The 21,961-nt window shown below is 39.8% G+C and overlaps 1 pseudogene; it reads left to right on the top strand.

Annotated features, from left to right (window-relative positions):
- The first annotated feature begins 1,072 nt into the window (after positions 1 to 1,072).
- LOC148024698 (small ribosomal subunit protein eS7y-like) lies at positions 1,073 to 21,020 on the top strand (annotated as a pseudogene).
- Positions 21,021 to 21,961: the final 941 nt, after the last annotated feature.

Raw genomic sequence — 21,961 nt, 5'->3', positions numbered from 1 at the left:
TTCGACATGGCAAGGAGACTCCTCCATAGGTTATGAGATTAATTATGCAAGGTTTTGAAATGAGTGTTATAGCACCATAGTATCTTGGAAGGCAAAAAATTTTTGTATACTCTACCACATTGAAATATATATATATATATATGTGTGTGTGTGTGTGTGTATACATATATACATAATATCTCATGCGATGTGTATTAAATTCAAATAATTGAGTAAAATTGTTTTGTTTTATTTCTTGAAACGCACAACTCTTAATTTTTGTTCAATGTACATACGCATCGAAAGTAGTAATACGTACAGATACGAGTTATGTTATTGCTTAAGCACAATAGCAAGTGCAATACTACGCATTGACGTAATTAAATTGGATTATGTTAACGTATGCAAATGTGTTATTCACGTACCACACATTATCATCATACTTATATAAACCACACATTTATTCAATAAATATTAATTTAGAGGGACAAAGTAAAATATCTTATTTTCATCAAGAAAAATACATGCGATGGTTGATAGTGATGGCAGATAAAGAAACCCGATAGCCAACAAGAACTCTCAATCATTCCTTGGCTTTTTCATCGATGGAGAGGAAGGGCCAGCTTCCGATGAAAATAGAAGTTCCTTCTTTGCTTCAAAAATGACATGCTCCCCCTTCAGGTCTTTCTCCAAGAGAAGTGGATTTGACACTTTAGCAAGGTCACCTACTGTAGCAAGCACACACATTACTCCACCACGTATTTGGTGAAACAAGTAAAGAAGCTTTGACCGCTTGATTAGCACCACCTTCTTCAAGCTAGATGTCTTAGGTATCGCTTGTAAAGGTCCAAAATTTATCAAAGCTCTAATTTTCATGATTATTTCTTGTCCTCATGGTGAGTAGTTCTTATGGAAGACTACCAAGTCTTCAACAAGGTTACCAATGTACTTCTTTAGAGCTAAATCCTTCAGTGGATCCACATGCCGAGCTCCTCCTTGCCTTGATTAAACTCATCTATATACAATATGTCCTGAATGACAAAGTCAAATCAAACAATATATTAAGAAATTAACCTAGAGTTACCAGAAAGCGATGAGTCTTGATGTAAGGGTGCACCAAAAAGTGGCCCCAGACACCAGACTTCGAACAGAGCAGCTGCTGCAAGCATCATTTTTAGCCAAGCTTTCACCGGTGGACTTCGAGGGACCCCATGCACCCTATCGTCAAGTTTCACTGCATAAAAATATATTGTAGTTAGAAATCTTTCCTTCTCAAGATCATCTTGTATCTTCATTTCCTCGTGTATCAGTGAGGCACCTCTTTGAACAGAGGGATCTATAAACTCCTTGGTAGGAAGATGGGGCCTTGGTTCGAGCAGATCATGTTGTAGTACTTCAAGTTCAACATCCGACACAAGGTAATCTTCTTCAACTGAGGTAATATGCTCTTGTGCTCCTATGATGGCACTCATTGTATCTAAGTCTGTGCCATCATATCTTCCAATATATGCCATTATCGGATGCACATCTATGTAATCATAATCGATCAAGTCTTCCATCGAATCCTTGACTAGGATGGAAAACAACTCTTCTTCCTTCATTTCCAAGTATTATAGACCATTTGATAGAAGCAAGTATTGTACACCATCTACTTCAATAGGCGTCAAGGAGGCAAGGTTGGGTCTGTCAACTTGTGGCTGTTTTGAAGAAAATGGCACTATGAGAGCCAACCCTTAATTTGCCACCACCCAATGTTCCTCTTCAATATTTATGAGCTCTTCAATAGCTTCATCTCTCATGTATGTGATAGCAACAACTTGTGTAGTTCTATTTTCATCGCTCTCCTTCTCTAGGGGTAAACTCAATGCAAGGAGGTAAATTGCCAGTACGCAATCACACTCCATGAGATCCAAAGGTGTTGTACCTGGTGCACTGCCCATGAAAACAGTGCATACTATGTGTGAAGGATCCATATGGACCAGATACCTAATCACCACTTTTTGGTGATTCTTCCCTGCCTTAAATACCATGAGTTGTTCCAGAGGCATCTAAGTCATGACAGATGATGGAGTTTGTGCAAGTAGCAATGGTGCTCACAAAGTCTTCCAAAACCTAAAGTGGGGGATCCAACAATGAGAGCATGCTTCCAAGGTTGAAGTTCTTAGAGAAAACGTGAAATATCTCGTTACCCTAGGTGGCAAAGATAGTCTCGTGAATCCACTTGTCAAAGTGTACGAGCATCCATCGTAGCAGGTAGAAGGGATGTGGTGGATATAAAGAGATGAAGAGAGGAAAGTGTGAAATGAAACAATGAAACAATAACAAAACTAGTTCCACCTTAAAAATCTTAAGTTTTAAACCATTAAAGGATGTTCGCATATGATATTTAGTTATGGCTTTACTTACATATTTGTAAAGTTTACATGCATATGTAAATGTGTTGATATAAAAAGTGTATAACAAGTGTATGATTTTACATAAATACCAAAAAATTTTAATGTTGCAAGTTTACAAGCAACAATGTTATATTGGCAAGAAAAAATCCAAAAAATTACAAGTATTGGATACTACAATTTTTCATGTTGGAATTTTTAGGGAGACTCTAAAATTTCTAAAATATGTGGATCCACACACTTTCCACTGGTAACAGTATCCTCAACTCGGCTTCAAATTTTTCTACATCTAGTTTGAAATAGAAGCTAACATTTAGATTTTGCAATAACATTGTAATTTCTTGGTGCATTATACTCAAGGACCAATCACCCTCCACTTGCAACACTTGGGACTTGCGGCCCTCACAAATGACAATAACATCCACAATTGCACTTTCACGTATGTCTTGATTAAGGCACAATCATTTACCCTTGAGCATCCTCCATCCACAATACTTGAACACTAGGCACAAAGTCTATCATGTGACAAAGTACCTATAGTTGGAAAGAAAAGTTAGTCGATCTATCCCAAAGTAAGATAATAGTCAACTAAGAGAGAAATTTTTTACCTAAAAGCCATATCCCTTGTTGCGACTTGACACTCCATTGTATCAAGACTATGAGTCATTTTTTATGTCCAATTTTTTCCTAGAATCCTTGTTACATAATCCTCCAATCCACTTTTTATGGCGTACGTGCTTTTGGTACGTCTCAAACCCTTACATTCCTTGAACATATGTGCAAAAATTGCAATCAGTATGAACTAGCTTAGATGTACATTCTATGAGCCAGTGCTTGGCTTCATAGAGTTCAATGTCTATTGAAATTTTTATGCTACACATGTGCAAAATGTCTCCACTACACATAATGGCCATTCTATGCTATTGAGATTCGATATGTGCATAGACTTAAGGGTTCCATATTTTCGACCCCCATTGGGCAACATGTACTTGGATTCATAGAAAAAAACAAGGTCCTCTACAAGCTACTTAGTTGTATGTCCCTCAAAGAGTAATCTACCGATTTCGAGGTGGTAACACTTAAAAAACCTATGAAACTCTCAATATTTTTCCACTCATAGCAATCCAAAGGATATACTTTTGTAAATACAAGACAAGTAGTTACATATATATCATTGAATTTCTCATTCCCAATGAGTTGCAAATACTTACTATTTGCAATGTTTCGTTGAAAGGGCATGTGGACACAATATGTATTTGTTTTTACATGAATACATGTTGTACAAACGCCTGTATTACAAGGTGAGAATCAACATTCCTTTGTTTGAGAGCTAAAATTTTACGCTTCCAGTGCTTTGATACATTTGCAATTGCAGATGCTTTCACCCTGAAAGCTCCCTTCATACTTGGACGTTGTCGATGGGTTTTCGAAAGCAAAGTCGCGACCACAGAGGTTCTTAAGAAATTCCAAGATAGAAGATTAATCAAGTGAGAACAAGCTATGCAATAGTAAACTCCAAACTCTTCATATTGAATGCAAATATTGCTGATTTAACATGCATCTGTTCAATAAACTTGCTGTTTACAGCCTGAAGAGCTATTGAATCTAGGCACCACCGGTTCCAGTAATCAAAGACCAGTTTCTGATCAGCAGTTATTAAACCCTACGCGAGTTTAACATACTCTATGGCAATGCTTTATTGTTGGATTCTATGACTCTGCAGAAGGCTAGGTTTGTCTCTAGCAAGCTCTCTAACACCAAAAGTTACATATAAGATTTCTAGCAAGGGCTACCACTGGCATGCTTCACTCATGTTATACTCTTCACTGCTTTACAAAGAGCATAATACTTCAAAATCTAATTCTTTGTAATCATTGAGAAGTGATTCAATGTCCTCAACCTGCAAATCTCCAACTTTGGCTTATAGGAAAGGGAATTTACTTGCAAGATGACCTGCTTTATTGGCTTCTAGTACATCACTAGATCCATCAGTCTGCAACTTTACCAATCTATTGACAAAGGTGATTCTTCTCTGGGTGTGGTAAGCCTCTCTTGAGGCATCCAGTCTGACAGAATTCTTCACCCTCTGAGCTTGTGCAAAGAACATCCAAGCAAGTTTTGACAGAGCTCTGTGCTTGAACCTCAAGAGATAGCAGTTTTTCTGCTGTGGGAATTATCTTCCTCTTTGCATAGAAAGCCCTTGACTTATACTCGTAAGCCCCAGTCAGTTTCAGGCACTTGTATCACTTGCCTAATCAGGGTATCTTTAGACATATCCATCTCTCTTGCGGTATAATTTTGATAGGGACTACTGGGAACGTCGGTTAGATCTTCAGACATAGAGGGTAGCCGTTGATGAAAGAAATGGTGCGATGAATGGTATGAACAGCTGTGGATCATGAGCCGGAAAGAAAGATTGGAAAGGACAAAGGCCTGGAGCCTAATGAATTCTAGGAATCTGTTGCACAGGCTCTTTTTGATCTGGAGAACACCAACCCCCCCAGAGCTTCGAAATGATTTGAAAGACCTGTTTATCAACTCAGCCAAGCAAGTTGACATTTCGGGCATGTGAAAAGCAGTTGTAATTCATGTGCCATGTAGGCTTCGTAAGGCATGTAGAAATATTCATGCTCGATTGTTACGCGAGCTAAAAAAGAATTCAGTGGGAAGGATGTAGTTTTGATTGCCACAAGGCGCATAATGAGGCCTCCAAAGAAGGGGTCTAGCTTGACTCGTCATCGTAACCGAACATTAACAGCAGTACATGAAGCCATTCTCGAGGATTTTTGTTTACTCAGCTGAGATTGTTTGGAAACGAACTTTCTCTCTGCTTTTTCCTTTCGAATTTGATTAGTGCATACAGAGATCTTGAATATGCTCCGCTCTTGTCAATAAAGTCTCCCCTGTCTGGTCCGAAAAAAAACTGCGATTCTCCCAAAACCCCCCAAAGTATTGCGCTGCCAATCAGACATGGCTTTTTCCTCTATTCTGAGACCCTATTTTTCTTTTCATAGTGTTCCAGCGTTGTGCTTTTTCTTTCCTGAAATAGTCGGCTAATTTCTCCTTCCACATTCTCATATGTAATACTGTCATGAATTTTCACTGCTGTGACCAAGATGTCATTAATGCCCATTTTCCCTAGTCCTCCATTGGATGTAAAAATTTGAAGCCATTCCGATTGTATGGCATATGACCTGTTGTTATCACGATTGATCTGTTTATAGGGCAGTATATATCTTCCCTTTATGTCATTGTACTATAGAACGTTGCTGACGTAGAAGCCCAGCAGATGTCTAATTCTTTGTCAATGACATTTTTGTATCCTCTTTTAAAAAACGATGATGTTTCCCACCCAATTTGTTCTCTATGATATAACACTATCAGTCACAATAGTTGTCCCTGGATGCTCTGCAATAACAATAGTTGATAAAAGAATAATCAAACCTTTCCGGTTCATATCCTTCCCATTGGATTCTACCGCTGCTACTCATCGGGTTCTGAACACTGACTTCCCACTGTTGATGCATCCATTGATACAACATCTCGCTTTGGCATAAGATAAAACATCTTTTACAAATCCTCCAAGCTTCTGCAATTTGCATATATGTCCAGTAGAGCACTTTCCACAAGGGAATCTAATTGCAATCTACGTTTAATGATCTAGTCATGTGTCAGCTTGGCCTTCAGCAGAGCTCCTACATTCCCACAAGCTTTCAAGATGAACAAAACACAACCCTGTTGGAAAACACACCTTCCTGTTCCATCCATCCATGAATTTCAATACTAGCTAGATCATGACGTTGTAGAAAAACACCAGCAATCATTGCACCCCATGATCCTACATCTGAATTTTCCAACTCATTGAACACTTCATATGTTTCAGCAGGTTCTCCATGTTTGGAGTACATATCAATGAGTGCATTTCCTACTTCTACATCAAAATCAGATTCTATCCTGGTTATCTGATCAGATATCATTCTACCATGCCTTACGGCCCAATGCTATTACAAGCTTTTAGAACACATGTCAATATAAACTTGTTTGGCACCACGCAGTACAAAAATGCAAACACAACAACTAAGTATGTACAAAGTATCAAATCCCACACACACAACGTTTTGGTGGATTTCACACCTCGGATGCGCAGCAGTACGACATCCACCCCCTCTAATCCTGCGCATCCTCCGAATGGGCCAACTACCCATGATCATTATCATCAAGATCCACGAATAGATCAATCTCTTCATTGTGTATTTCCGGTATATCAACAAGATTATCTGTCATATCATCTGTCTCTTCTATTGGAGTTTCTTCTCGTTGCTCTTCTCTTGCAAATTCTTCCAATGCATAATCCTCATCATCTATTTTCTTGAAAATCTTGATTCTTTTTCCTGCAATAGGCACTCTAAGCACTGTCCCATCCAATTCTGTCAACTCATATGTTGCATTATCAAAGACATGTCTGACTATGTACAGTCCAAACCATCTTTTCACCATCTTCTGAAGTGCAGTATGCTAATTTTCAAGGCTGCTATCAAAGACTAATACCCAGTCTCCCTCTTCTATTGCTCTAGGCCGCAAGCGATGCCTGCTGTCAAACCTGTCCTTATTTCTTAGTCTAGCAACCTTCAACCTGTCAATAGCTAGCTGGATATCCTCTGGTATTCTCTCCAACTGCCGAATCCGAAGAGCTAAGAGCTCCTCTCTCGTCAAATCCTCCTGCCAAGGTAAAACTGACCAAGTCAAAGCACAAGTCTTAGTCGGCATAATCGGTTTCTGACCATACATCAACTCTGCAGGCATATATCCTGTGGTAACACTATGAGTCGTACGATCAGCCCACAAAGCAAATGGTAGAAGTCTCGGCCATTCTCCAATCTGTCCTCTGCATGCTTTGGCTAATGCTTTTACTATCAGCGGATGTCCTCTTTCACTCTTCCCATTTCCCTCTTGATTGTATGCTGTGGTTAGAGCCAACTTGATTCCTAGTTGAGAGAAAAACTCCCTAGCTTCATCTCCATCCAATTCACCACGATCCGTAGTGATCTTACCCACATAGCCATACCTGCAGAAAATTTCTTCCAATAAGAACTTACACACTGCACTAGTGGTCTTCGTTCTCAAAGGTCTGCCCTCAACATGATTGGTAAGATCCTCTCTAGCCAAAACAATATACCTCATCTGCCATAGACCCATAGGCATAGTAATCAAGTCAACTACCCACTTATAATGAATGCATAGCAGATAGGTCGGATGAAGCTCATCTCGATGACGCACTACCGAATACATCTGGCAGTCTCTGCAAGTCTCTACAAAGTGAGAAACATCTCTATACATGCCTTTCCACCAATATTTCTCCTTGATTTTCTCATAAGTATCCCACACTCCTCTATGACCAGCCCAAGGACTCTCATGAAACTCCCTCATCACCTGTAACTGTGTCTCTCTATCGCAGACAACCCGCAAAGGTAATCCACCTCTTTTCTTCGAATGCTTCCAAAGACATCCGTCCTTGAGAAAATAACCATAGGCTTTTCTTCTTATCTTCTTGAACTCTTCATCTATCCATTCATCTCTTTTGCTTAATGTACTAAGGTACTTGCCAATCTGCAAACCAATCTCCAACATAGAGTTCTTCTATGAAAGCCACAATATCATAGACATGGCAAACATGATCAACCATAACAGCTGAAATTTCTGCATCATCCTCTTCTGCAAGTAGTGTCTCCTCATCATCATATCTGGCTCTAGGCAGCATATCTGCCACCACTGGATTATCCTGCTATATGTTTAAATTCTTGATTTCATGACTTGACGTATGCAATCCATCTCAGCATAGCTATATCCGGAGTAGAGAAACTCGTAATCATACCTATCAATGGCAAGCAATCTGTCTCTACCACAACTGAGGCTCCAATAAAGTACTCATTGTCACATTTGAGAGCCATAACAATCCCCAGTAACTCCTTTTTGATTTGCGGATATCTCCTCTGTCTCTCGTTTAGGACTTTCGCCCCAAACCGAATAGCATACCTGTTTCCATCTGCATCATCTTGACCCACAGCCCAACCTATGCCAATTGGACTAGTGTCAACTGTCAATACAATAGGCCTTCCACAATTATAATCCGCTTTCCTAAGAGTAGGAGCAATCTGCAATAAATTCTTCAATTTCCGCATGGCTCTAGTGTGGCTCTCATCCTAATAAAATTTTTGCCCCTTTCGAAGCAGCTGATATAAACAATCTGCTATGTGTGCAAAATGGGGTATCCAAATCATATAAAACACGCAAGCTCCAATGAATCTCCATACCTCTGAAGTGGTAGAATAATACTCTGTAATCTTACCTATAGCATCCACCTTCTCAGGTGAGGGTTTCCTGCCATAATACCCACACATATGCCCAACAATGACAACCTCATTTACTCCAAAAACAAATTTTTTCCCTGATAGTGTCAAGTTCACTTATTCTAACCTGGCCAAAATCTTCTCACAAGCTGAAATATGATCAGCCACAAAGTATCTGCATCCCTACTCATTTAGACTCTCATTCTTCTCTTCTTCTGCACATCCCTTCATGGGCACATCATCCAAAAAAGGCATGGTAAGCTGAGGTATGTAATCACAAAGGACCTTATGCATGGCATTCATCATATGTGCAACAGAATTAGTGGCACCTTGAGGCAAGGTACACATCCTGACAATCCCAATAGGAGTTCTCATAGTGGTTATGTCCCTGCTTTCCAAAGCCAGCTGAAATTGATCATATCCCGAATACAAATCACCTAAAGAATAGATGGCACGTCCAGCAAATGCTTCTGCAAACTTCTCCACAACTCGACCTATATCAACATTCCTGATAGTAACTCTGTTTATTACTGGTTGCATGTCCTGTATAAATCGGAGAGTACCATTCTTCTTTGGAACCGTAAACCACCTATTTGAGTATGGTGCTGATGAAGGCTCTAGGATTCCCATCTTGATTTTCTCATTCAACAAGTCAATTAACTTTGGCAGGTGTGCCTTAAGCACTGGAATAGGTCGAAGGTTCCATGGAATATGAGGAATAGTAAAGATCACCATAGGAGCAACAATATCTGGATTCACACATCCAATCTCATGCGGGAAAAAAACAAATCCCCTTCCATGTCGCTCAAGCATCTCCTGAAAGCATTGCTTCTCTGTGGGTAGCAAGAAATCACCATTTCCAATTTTTAATTCAGCAAGAGTCTCTGCTGAAAATTTATGGCCTATATGCTCTGGATTCCTCACAATTGGTTGTTTGGCAGCCCTCTCTATTTGCTGATCACTGTCAGGTGGAAGCTGTACGGCTATTGGCTTCACCTTCTTATCCACAGTCTTGTATTTCGTGTTAACCCTGGCTTCATTATGATCCTCTGCATTACTCAAATCTTGCTGTAAATCAGCAATTATGCACTCCAGTAGAGGGCTGAATATCCTCAGCCCTCTGCTCTATGGACTGCATAGGAATAGCCCTAAACTCTGGATGCTGAAATATTTCAGCAGTAAACTCTGTTGGCTAAAAGTTTTCAGCCCTCTGTGTCTCTGTAAGCTGATCATAATCAGCCAGAAACTCTATTTGCTGAATTTCTTCAGCACTCAATACTTTTTGCTGAGTCACCTTAGCCTCTGACTCTATCTGTGACACAAAATCTGCAATTTCATGAAACATGTCCAGGGGTTGCACTAATACATTACTGTGACAACTCTGCATATCAGTTTTCAGCATATTTTCCATCTCTATCATCGTATCTGCACAAATCATACTATCATACATCCCATCTATATGCTCATCATCCTCTAAAATACCTGCATTTTTCAAATTTTTCTCATTCCTGCATATGTACTTCCTGGCAGCTCTAGGCAACTTAGAAGTCTTTTGATAACTCATCGAACTGTTTGCTGAAATTTCAACAAAACTGGAGGAGAAAACACTACTGCTAGGAGGCAAGAACTCCAATCTCCTCTGCTTTGTACCACCATCATCTCGCAAAACAGTGGTACTTAATGAAAACCCGAATCCCTCACAGTGGGCAAAGGTGCATCTCTAAGAGTATCCCTGTTTCTAACATGGTTCACACACACAGTCATAAACCGAACTGCTCTCATACCATCTTTACTGCGAATCCGTGCATAAGCAAATCCATCATCCATTACTTTTGTTTCCATGCGCATCTCTGTGATGAATGGCTGTCCAAGAATTATGGGATAAGAGCATGAATCCTGCACAAAGAAATGGAAATCCTCCTCTACATCTCCAATAGAAACCCTGACACTGGGACAGGCAGCATACAAATCACCTGCAATGTTATTGGCGGCTCTCATACACCACCCATTCTCTACATCCATAGGCCATCTGTTACTTTCATAAACTCCACGAACTATGAGATTAATCTCTGAACCATGATCCACCAAAGCAACATAAGGCACCTGTTTCTCTCCAATTTTTACCATCGTTTCTGTAGTTGCCCTAGCCCAATGACTCCGCGAAAAGTGACTACGCAGTATCAAGATAGGCTCCTTAGTTTCAACATAATGCATAGGCTGAATCCTCTTCTCTATCTGTGGAAAAACAGAAGCATTCTCAACCATAACCTCATCCTCATCCTCATCCAACTCCCCAATCAAAACTCCTTGTGTATCAGTAGTAGGCAATGCATGTCTTTTCCTCTTCGAGACTTCTTGGAACTGATCTTGAAACTCTCTTTTCGAGATGCCCAAAACCTCAGAAATAGTAAAAGTAACCTCACTGCCAAGTATCTTGTCATTAAAGATTTTCTTCATGTCCGTAGATGTCTCAATATCGGACATCAATCTAAACCCTGGCTGCTTTCTCTCTCTAGGCTCTTGCCTCTTTTCTTTCTTTTGAGCATCTTCCATCTGTCGTTCTGGCCCTGGTCTCAAAGATGGTCCTGCAGTAGGTGGAGTAACAAACTCACCCCCTCTAGTCTTTTTAGCTGCACTTGGATTTTCTTCATCCCTCTTACGCTTCTCCTCAACAAGTACATTTGCTCCCTGAGACTTAGCCAAGTAGGCATAAATAGTGTACCTGTCAACATGCGAATCCCAACCTGTCTCAGATCTGATGCTAGAGCCTGCACTAGTCAAAACAGTTTACTGAATTTTTCCCTTGTTTGCCGTCTCCATAGCATAAGTCCATAATGCTGACTGATTCTCTGATCCTTTCTCGATCTGAACTCCATATGCAGAAGCATCTCCTCTAGCTGCCACATAAGAAGTACGCGTAGCCATGTCATCCACTAATTTCTTCATTTCGCCTTTCCCAAAGTTGGTAGCAAGCGGAGCTCCTGTTTCAGTCAACCAAATCTTACCATCTTGTCCCCAAAATACCAAATTCTTCCTCCTTGCATCCTGAATAGATTCACAATCCCTGCAATGCTGATGGTCCGTACTATCACACCAAATACATCTTTGATCTCTCCTAGGTGCACTAGGAGCACTCCTAGGTGCAGTAGGAGCACTAGAAGAAATAGTAGGCGCAGTTGAAGCAAACTGCTCTTTCAATTTTCCCACCAATTTTTCTTTTACTGACTCTAGTGTCAAATCCATTATGCCTTTGATTATATCATCAAGAGAGGAAGGCACCGACGGAGCGGATGGTTTTGGAGCAGAAGGAGCTGGCATCGCTCTTGAAACAGGAGGAACGGGAGGAGTAGAAACAGTAGGCACTGGCCTAGGCCAAGAAACTGGCTGAGGAAGAGAAGAAATAACAGGGATAGAAGCAGGCATAGGAGCAGAAGACGGCATCGGTGTCATAGATCCATTCTGTAGGTGGGTCTTCCATATCCTCCTCTTGGTCAAAGTCGAGACTGCATCCTGGGCATCTTGCCAATCGGTTTTAAGACCCATAGGCTTCGTGCGATCCTCAAGAAGCTCTCCTAATTCTTCTTGAAGAGCAGGATCTGCAGCTTGCAAGAAAAGCTCAACTTTCTCAACATCCAATGCTCTTTATTCAATGGCATCAAGCTGACTATACCTCTCTTCAAATTCTCGTATCAACTCTGAAGCAGCTAGACCTTTGTTTGGAATGTAGACCCACTCTCGGAATGACCACCGTGTAGCCATCCCAAAGTTCTCAAGGAAATACTCTTCTTTCAGGGCCTTCTTAAAATCTTGCCAATGCGAATTTTGAATAAAAAGATCAGCCACTTTTGCCCTCAAGGCGGGTGTGACAAGACGAAGGAAATACTTACTCATAAGTCCAGCTGGTACTCCAAAAAATTCCATCTTGATCTCATATGTCTTCAAGTAAGCTGAAACATTACGGCCATCAAATAGCTTCTTCTCATTCTCAACTGCTTCAATCGCCTTAGTCGCGCTGATTGCATTTTCTTGCTCCGAATATAGTTGCCTTTGTTCAGACAACTGTTGTTGATGCAATTGCTGCTACTACTGCATATACAATTGTGTCTGCTGATTTTGAAGTTGCATACACATAGACATATTCTATAAAATCTGCTTTTAATCATCCGTTGAAGTACTTGAAGCAGCAGTCAATGATGCAGCTGAAGTAGAGGACACAGCAGGAATCGTAGAAGAGGCTGAAATGGATGCTCAAGTATCTCCCATCCTGAAATTTATGCGACGCTTTAACGTCGGTTTCACCAAAGATGTCGATGGGTTTTCGAAAGCAAAGTCGCGACCATAGAGGTTCTTAAGAAATTCCAAGATAGAAGATTAATCAAGTGAGGACAGGCTATGCAATAGTAAACTCCAGACTCTTCATATTGAATGCAAAGATTGCTGATTTAACATGCATCTATTCAATAAACTTGCTGTTTACAGCCTGAAGAGCTATTGAATCCAGGCACCACCGGTTCCAGTAATCAAAGACCAGTTTCTGATCAGCAGTTATTAAACCCTGCGCGAGTTTAACATACTCTATGGCAATGCTTTATTGCTGGATTCTATGACTCTATAGAAGGCTAGGTTTGTCTCTAGCAAGCTCTCTAACACCAAAAGTTACATATAAGATTTCCAGCAAGGGCTGCTACTGGCATGCTTCACTCATGTTATACTCTTCACTGCTTTACAAAGAGCATAATACTTCAAAATCTAATTCTTTGTAATCATTGAGAAGTGATTCAATGTCCTCAACCTGCAAATCTCCAACTTTGGCTTATAGGAAAGGGAATTCACTTGCAAGATGACCTGCTTTATTGGCTTCTAGTACAGCACTAGATCCATCAGTCTGCAACTTTACCAATCTGTTGACAAAGGTGATTCTTCTCGGGGTGTGGTGAGCCTCTCTTGAGGCATCCAGTCTGACAGAATTCTTCACCCTCAGAGCTTGTGCAAAGAACATCCAAGCAAGTTTTGACAGAGTTTTGTGCTTGAACCTCAAGAGATAGCAGTTTTTCTACTGTGGGAATTATCTTCCTCTTTGCATAGAAAGCCCTTGACTTATACTCGTAAGCCCCAGTTAGTTTCAGGCACTTGTATCACTTGCCTAATCAGGGTATCTTTAGACATATCCATCTCTCTTGCAGTATAATTTTGATAGGGACTACTAGGAACATTGGTTAGATCTTCAGACACAGAGGGTAGCCGTTGATGAAAGAAATGGTGCGATGAGTGGTATGAACAACTGCGGATCATAAGCCGAAATGTAAGCTTGGCAAGGACAAAGGCCTGGAGCCTAATGAATTCGAGGAATCTGTTGCAGAGGCTCTTTTTGATCTGGAGAACACCAACCCCCCCAGAGCTTCGAAATGATTTGAAAGACTTGTTTATCAACTCAGCCAAGCAAGTTGACATTTCGGGCATGCGAAAAGTAGTTGTAATTCATGTGCCATGTAGGCTTCGTAAGGCATGTAGAAATATTCATGCTCGATTGTTACGCGAGCTAAAAAAGAAATTCAGTGGGAAGGATGTAGTTTTGATTGCCACAAGGCGCATAATGAGGCCTCCAAAGAAGGGGTCTGGCTTGACTCGTCATCATAACCGAACATTAACAACAGTACATGAAGCCATTCTTGAGGATTTTTGTTTACTCAGCTGAGATTGTTCGGAAACGAACTTTCTCTCTGCTTTTTCCTTTCGAATCTGATTAGTGCATACCGATCTTAAATATGCTCCGCTCCAATAAAGTTTCCCCTGTCTAGTCCCAAAAAAAAACTACGATTCTCCCAAAACCCCCCAAAGTATTGTGCTGCCAATCAAAAATGGCTTTTTCCTCTATTCTGAGCCCCTATTTTTCTTTTCATAGTGTTCCAGCGTTGCGTTTTTTCTTTGTTGAAATAGTCGGCTAATTTCTCCTTCCACATTCTCATCTGTAATACTATCATGAATTTTTGCTACTCTGACCAAGATATCATTAATGTCCATTTTCCCTAGTCCTCCATTGGATGTAAAAATTTGAAGCCATTCCGATTGTATGGCACATGACCTACTGTTATCACGATTGATCTGTTTACAGGGCAGTACATATCTTCCCTTTATGTCATTGTACTATAGAACATTGCTGACGTAGAAGCCAAGCAAACGTCTAATTCTTTGTCAATGACATTTTTGTATCCTCTTTTAAAAAACGATGATGTTTCCCACCCAATTTGTTCTCTATGATATAACACTATCAGTCACAATAGTTGTCCCTGGATGCTCTGCAATAACAATAGTTGATAAAAGAACAATCAAACCTTTTTGGTTCATATCCTTCCCACTGGATTCTACCGCTGCTACTCATCGGGTTCTGAAAACTGACTTCCCACTGTTGATGCATCCAATGATACAACATCTCGCTTTGGCAGAAGATAAAACATCTTTTGCAAATCCTCCAAGCTTCTGCAATTTGATATATGTCCAGTAGAGCACTTTCCACAAGGGAATTTGATTGCAATCTATGTTTAATGATCTGGTCATGTGTCAGCTTGGCCTTCAGCAGAGCTCCTACATTCCCACAAGCTTTCAAGATGAACAAAAGACAACCCTGTTGGAAAACACACCTTCCTGTTCCATCCATCCATGAATTTCAATACTAGCTAAATCATGACGTTGTAGAAAACACCAGCAATCATTGCACCCCATGATCCTACATCTGAATTTTCCAACTCATTGAACACTTCATATGTTTCAGCAGGTTCTCCATGTTTAGAGTACATATCAATAAGTGCATTTCCTACTTCTACATCAAAATTGGATTCTATCCTGGTTATCTGATCAGATATCATTCTACCATGCCTTACGGCCCAATGCTATTACAAGCTTTTAGAACACATGTCAATATGAACTTGTTTGGCACCACGCAGTACAAAAATGCAAACACAACAACTAAGTATGTAGAAAGTATCAAATCCCACACACACAACTTTTTGGTGGATTTCACACCTCGGATGCGCAGCAGTACGACAACGTATATATACCCAAGACGAGCAATGATACGTATCAATGATCCGAATCGGATTCCCTTAATCTTTTCTCTTACATACTTCTATTGAGAGAATGCTTGTTGTTCTCTCACGCATTAAAACCTATGTATTAGATGTAAATAAGTATGTATTAACCCCTAAATAATAAGCATTTTAATTTTGTCTAGTAATCACCAATATGCTATACAAATCAACATGGCATTAAGAGATGTTTACACTTTTGTAAATAGACACAAACATCGATATCGAAATGCATATGGATATGTACATCAACACAAAGTATAGATTAAATTTCAAGGCATCACTTTAATCATACCATTTACATGAAATATAATGAAAAGAATAGTACAAGAATGCTCAGAGAACTTTGCCAAAATAAATTTTATAATAATGAATAGAAGTCTGATTTGACTCAATACATTGTATGAAATGTGGGTATTATAGAGTATTTGTTACAAGGATAGCAGCCACATGGCATGCAAATCTGAATAGGCACATTGGATTGACACTTGAGATATTCTATGACTCAACACATTGTGCGTTATATGGATAATATGATATAAGAGTTTCATGAATGATTGCCAATTGGCATGGAGATCCAAATGGACACATAGGACCAATAAAGCAGAGGATTTTTGAACCATCCACTTCCAGTGGATCCATATTATCCAACACAAAAGAATCACTCACTACATCAAAATAGTCAATCGAGAATTATGTGCTTCACCTAAACCTTGTACAATACCTGCATGTACAAAAAAATACTTGCATGAATCTCTTTTAACAAAAAATATCTAAATAACTGCATGAATAGAAGCAATACAAAATAGGGCCAATTTACCTATAAGCTAATATATTTAAGATAAGATTGAATCGTTACTGATAAAACCCATTGCAAATGATGGACAAAAGAAAATATCAATCCCATCAAACATAAAAGTCACTAATTAAACGAATAAATTTTGGCACCACAAAATATGGCAGATTTACTCGTAAATTGAGCTACAGAATCTCTGCTCTATGTTGTGTTAAGTGTTGCAACAACAATTGATCCTTAAGTTAGAACTAGCATCAAACCCTATTGTAAAGATAGTAGAAAAGGGATAATGCAGAGAGGAAGAAAGAGAGTATGTGTGAGTACGCGGGAGAGAGAAAGAAATGAGCACCTATCCAATCTTGCCCAAATTGATCTATGCAAAAGACAATAGCAAGTGTTAGTATTTACATGAATGTATACTGAAAAAACATTGGAAAAGAGGAAACATAGAGTTTGAGAGAAAGACACAGGGAGAGAGAGATGAGCACTTATGCAATGTCATCCAAAATTATATCTGCAATACAGCCACAACAAGGGTTAGAACTAACATCATGTTGTATTGAAAAGATAGCAGCAAAAAAAAAACCAAACAGAGAGAGAGAGAGAGAGAGATTAACATCTTTGACTCTTAATCCAAATAAAATCTGCAAGAAAACAACAATTGGAACCAACATCTGAAAACACAACATAAAAGAGAAACAACACAGAGAGAGGGGGGAAAGAAATGACACAGAGAGAGAGAGAGAGAGAGAGAGAGAGAGAGAGAGAGAGAGAGAGAGAGAGAGAGAGAGAGAGAGAGAGATGAGTACATTTGTCCCCTGCCTAAAATAACCTCCGCAATAAAAGAACAAAATAGTAAGAAAGGGCATCAAACCCTTTTGAAAAAATAGCAAACAAGAGAAAATACAAAGAGAAATGGGCACCTGTGTTTTGTCCAAAATCTGGAGCTACATGGAGAAGAAAGTGCAGAGGTAAGCAGAATACTAAAAACCCTAATTACTCTAACCAAGGAGCTTCAATGGAGACAAAAATTCACCAATATAGAGAAATGAGGGAAAGTGGTTTGTTGCTCAACTTTTGGGTCAAAATAATTTCGTGATACGAAAAAAACCAAAATTGAAAATTCTCCAAAAAAAAGAGGGGAAATAAGGTGAGAGAAACTCAAATTTTGTATACTATTCATTCTCCCTTTTTTAAAATCCCCCACTATCCCTTTTTTTAATAAAAAACTCAAGATTTGGAGAGAGAAGATTCACCCTCCATGGATGTCAACATCTAGCCTTCCTATTAGACAATCCAAAAGGCCTATATCTTAAACTATATTATTTTTAAGGTCCCATTTGTGAGTTCATCTTTTTCCTAAAGGTAGCAATCTTTGAATGATAAGAGCTGAAAACACTATATGATGCTTCCATTAAGGGAGCATGTTGTAAGTCGACCTTTGATATAATAGTTGTATCATTAACAAATTAAATAAAACGTAAGTGGCATAAACTAAAACAACATGCCTCTTTGTCATGCGGCATCTCATGACTATGATGTATTGCTTGTTGGCAAGATCTAATGATTTATAATTCTAGAATGTACATATTCTTTGTCTCTTCCTATTTCATTGTTTTACTCCTGATTTCTACAATACCTTTGGTTAAAAGTATATCAAGGGCCTTGATGGATAGAACTGCAAATCTTGGCTTATGAAATACTATATTTAACGAACCATTTGTAGACTGATACTCTAGATCGTATTTAAAGCTGCGTTTGTGCGAGCAGACGACTATAAACTCGAGATCTTTCAGACCAACATGTGTTATTTGTAAGCCTTTCTGCCTTTGTAAAGATTTCGCACGGGAGAGAAAGAAAGATCATACAAAGTTTTTTAAAGCCAAGTTAACACAGGGTTAATTTCCGGCTTAAGTCTCACATACCTCTCCCTCTCTCTCTCTCTCTCACGGACACACGCATGCTCTCTCGGTGCACGTGTGCGTGTGCGCACGGGTGACATTTTCAGACACACAAAAAATCATCGTCCCAGGAGCTGTTAAAAATTTCCCACTGAGGAGTGTAGGGATATAATGGGGACGGAGGACTAGCTGGAGTAGTCGAGGAAGAGGATAATAAGGTAGGAAATAATTCCAGCTGCTGTTGCTCCTTGTCTGCAATCATCGAATCCACCAGCGAGGCCAGGTTCGTGGGGTCGCAGTAGAACCGCCCAGGGGAATCGTCGTCATCACCATCATCATCACTGACACCCGCCAGTAGCCCAGTACCGCAACGGCTGATCACTGCGCCCGGCGGGTCGGCGGCAGGAAGGCCAGCAGATGCAGCACAAAGAGAGGCTGGGGGGTGCGCATGTAAAGAAGATAATGAAGTGGCAGCAATAGAAGGTGTGCAGGTAAATGGGGATGTTTCGGGAAAAATATGGTTGAGAAGAGAGACAGCACTACTCTTCTGGACTTCAGGATCAATAAAATTGCAGTCAACATCATTGAATACGGGTATAATATCATCGGCGCTATCATGAGAGCCGCGCAATTTCCCAACCTTAATCCTTTCGCTGCACCTAGCTAGCGTTGTATCACAACCAATGCCTCTATTATAGTCATGATGTGCGTCGATAATCGACCGGGCCGCTGCAGCATCGTCTGACGTGTCACAAGGTGCAGATTCGCTGCTCTCTGAGGGCATTGCGATTCTGGTGGGGACTCCGGCGCAGACACATGGCCGATCTTTGCGCTTGGATATTGCAGCAGCGGTTGGTGTTGATGGCGGGTTAACATCTGTGAAATGGCTGAGATCATCTAGTATCAGGGTGTTGCTGTTGTTGTTGTTAAGGTTGGCGCCGCTGCTGGCGCCGGTGAGGCGCTGCACGACAGCGCGGAATTCCGCCTGTGTCGTCTCCACAAACACAGGAGGAGCCGTATGAATCACCGTTATCGCACAAGCAGGCCTCTGCTCCTGCATCATCATCACTCTCTCGCGATAGTCTCACCAGATCGAACATTCAAGACCCCTATAGCAATGATCACAACCGCTCTTGTAATTACTCGTGTAGAATGATCAGCATCCTTAGCATGGAACTTGTATATCGACAAAGTTTTATAGGAAGGAAGGAGCTTGTATCTACATAGCACTCTGAATATAGAAAACAATTAAGAGGTCTGCAAAACCTCCGTCAGCATTGAGCAATTACTCAATCAGAGTTGGACAAGTGAAGAAAAGAAGCATAACGTGCCCGGAATGCTTTCTAACTCTCGGTCTTTAAGAGAACAGCTGCCCTTTGGACGCAAAACAGCTCTCTTTCTGCGCACCACCGCTAATGCCCGCTTACCAATTATCTCGAACTCTAATACAGCCCACTAGTGACCATATAAAAGGGGCTAATTAGACCGAATTGACAAACAATTTGGAATCCAACCTCTGGATAGGAAGAAAATGGCTCCGCAGAATTTCAAAGACTCTGCCCGATCACACCACATCATTATGTTGACATTTCTCTAGGGAAAATGTACCATATAAAATGCTGAAGATGCACGTCTGTGAAACCCAAGTCTACTACGACAATGGAGTTACTAGGAAAGGATAAAGACCACAAGTCAATATTCACTTTAGGCCAAGGTCACGTGCCAATACTAAAGGATACCTCCGAATCGGAACAAGGGTACCAGCCTTAGGTGTTCCAAACCTTACATCCGGATTCCCTTTAAACCAACGTCCTCAAGCAACCATGTTCTTGTGAACTCAAAAGCAAACTACACCACCTATATATACATTCAAGTTCCAAACCCTAACAACATTGTAAAAGTGCTCATGGTTCTCAATTAGCACCAAACTATTATGGTAATTGGATGAAAGGTGTCCACCCTAGGGTTGATCTCTTGCACAATGACAAGATTCACGAGTGCAACATTTAATGTGGTCTCTAAGAGAAGCTGGCTCACTTGATTTCATATCAACTTTTACTTAGGTTGCAAAAATTGTTGCATTCACAAGACCTTCACTCGAGAAATAAATGCATGTCTTGCCATATGATGACCATCAACAAGGAACTTTGGAGTTTTTGTTTTCTAGCCAAAAGGTTATATAAATTAGAGCATATCTAGTAAAATTCTCAACTAATAAGAGGTTTTGCAAAAGAGCAAAACAAAGTAGCCGACAAGATTATACCAAAAATGATTTTGTTTAACACTATCCATGGGATTGCAAACAGGGCCATCTTATTTCCATTTATCAGATCCTGATAGTAGTAGCTGAGTTTAAATTCATGGTAACTGAAGGACCAGAAATACAAGGATTGTCACATCCATAAAAACTTATTCATTTTCACATGTGAGATTTGTTGAGATGTAGAGAGAGAATATATGTAGAGATGGAGAAGGAGAGAAGAGACACACCATATACATTCCCAAAGATTATATCATATTGATCACAATTTATATATATATGTGTGAGACCTAGTCTAGATAGGGTGAGCTATATATAGCTCCAACACCCCACTCAAACAAAGGTCTCTCGCTGCAGATGAAAAACCCTTGGGGAGCACAAGGGAAAAATTCAAGCTCCTATATACAAATGTACAAACATGATCAAGAAGGATTATTGTGTGTATGTAAAGTGAATCGGTGCATGTGAAGTGAAACTAAATATGTATGTATAAAGATGACCAAGAGGTTTGAGGTGTATGTGCATATGTGAAGTGTATGGTGCCCACAAAGAGTATGTACAATGGCACTACAATGTCATAGTAGATTAATTACCAAAGATTGAAGTTGAGACAACTCCAAGTTCTGAGTACAAATCATATAGAAAAGGAAAAGAAGTAAGTAATGACTTTGTATCATCAACGTTCTCTATTGACCATGTCCTCTCAACATCCTCTTGAGACCGTGTTGCCCATAAGTTGCTCATTGAAAACAGCATCATGACTTATGATTACATTCTTGGAAGATGAATCATCAAACTTACATCTCTTAGAAAAAGTTGAATATCCAATGAAAATAACTTTCAAATGAGGAGGATCAAGTTTTCTGCAATTCTCTTTGGGTATATGAATATAAGAACTACATCCAAAAGTTTGAAAATATGAAACAAAAGGAGTTTTACCTGTCCAAGTAGTAATCAGTATTTTACCAGAAGGAGCAGTTGTAGAAACATGATTTTACACAAATCCTATTGTTAAGATTTCTTCAGCCCAAAAACATTGAGATAAGCCAAAATGAATGAGCATACATCGCATGGCATTGAGAATAGTCATTTTCTATGCTCAATAATACTATTTTGTTGAGGAGAGTAGGGAATCATATATTCATGATGAATACATTGATTATTATAATAATCATCACAATCATTTTAAATATTTTCTCCACT

This window comes from Lygodium microphyllum, chromosome 15 (genome assembly GCF_053477565.2).
Source record: "Lygodium microphyllum isolate KBCC chromosome 15, Lygodium_microphyllum_v1.1.10, whole genome shotgun sequence".
In the NCBI taxonomy this organism is placed as follows: Eukaryota; Viridiplantae; Streptophyta; class Polypodiopsida; order Schizaeales; family Lygodiaceae; genus Lygodium; species Lygodium microphyllum.
Note: the sequence above shows the minus strand (reverse complement) of the source record. Positions and strands in the feature narration are given on the sequence as shown.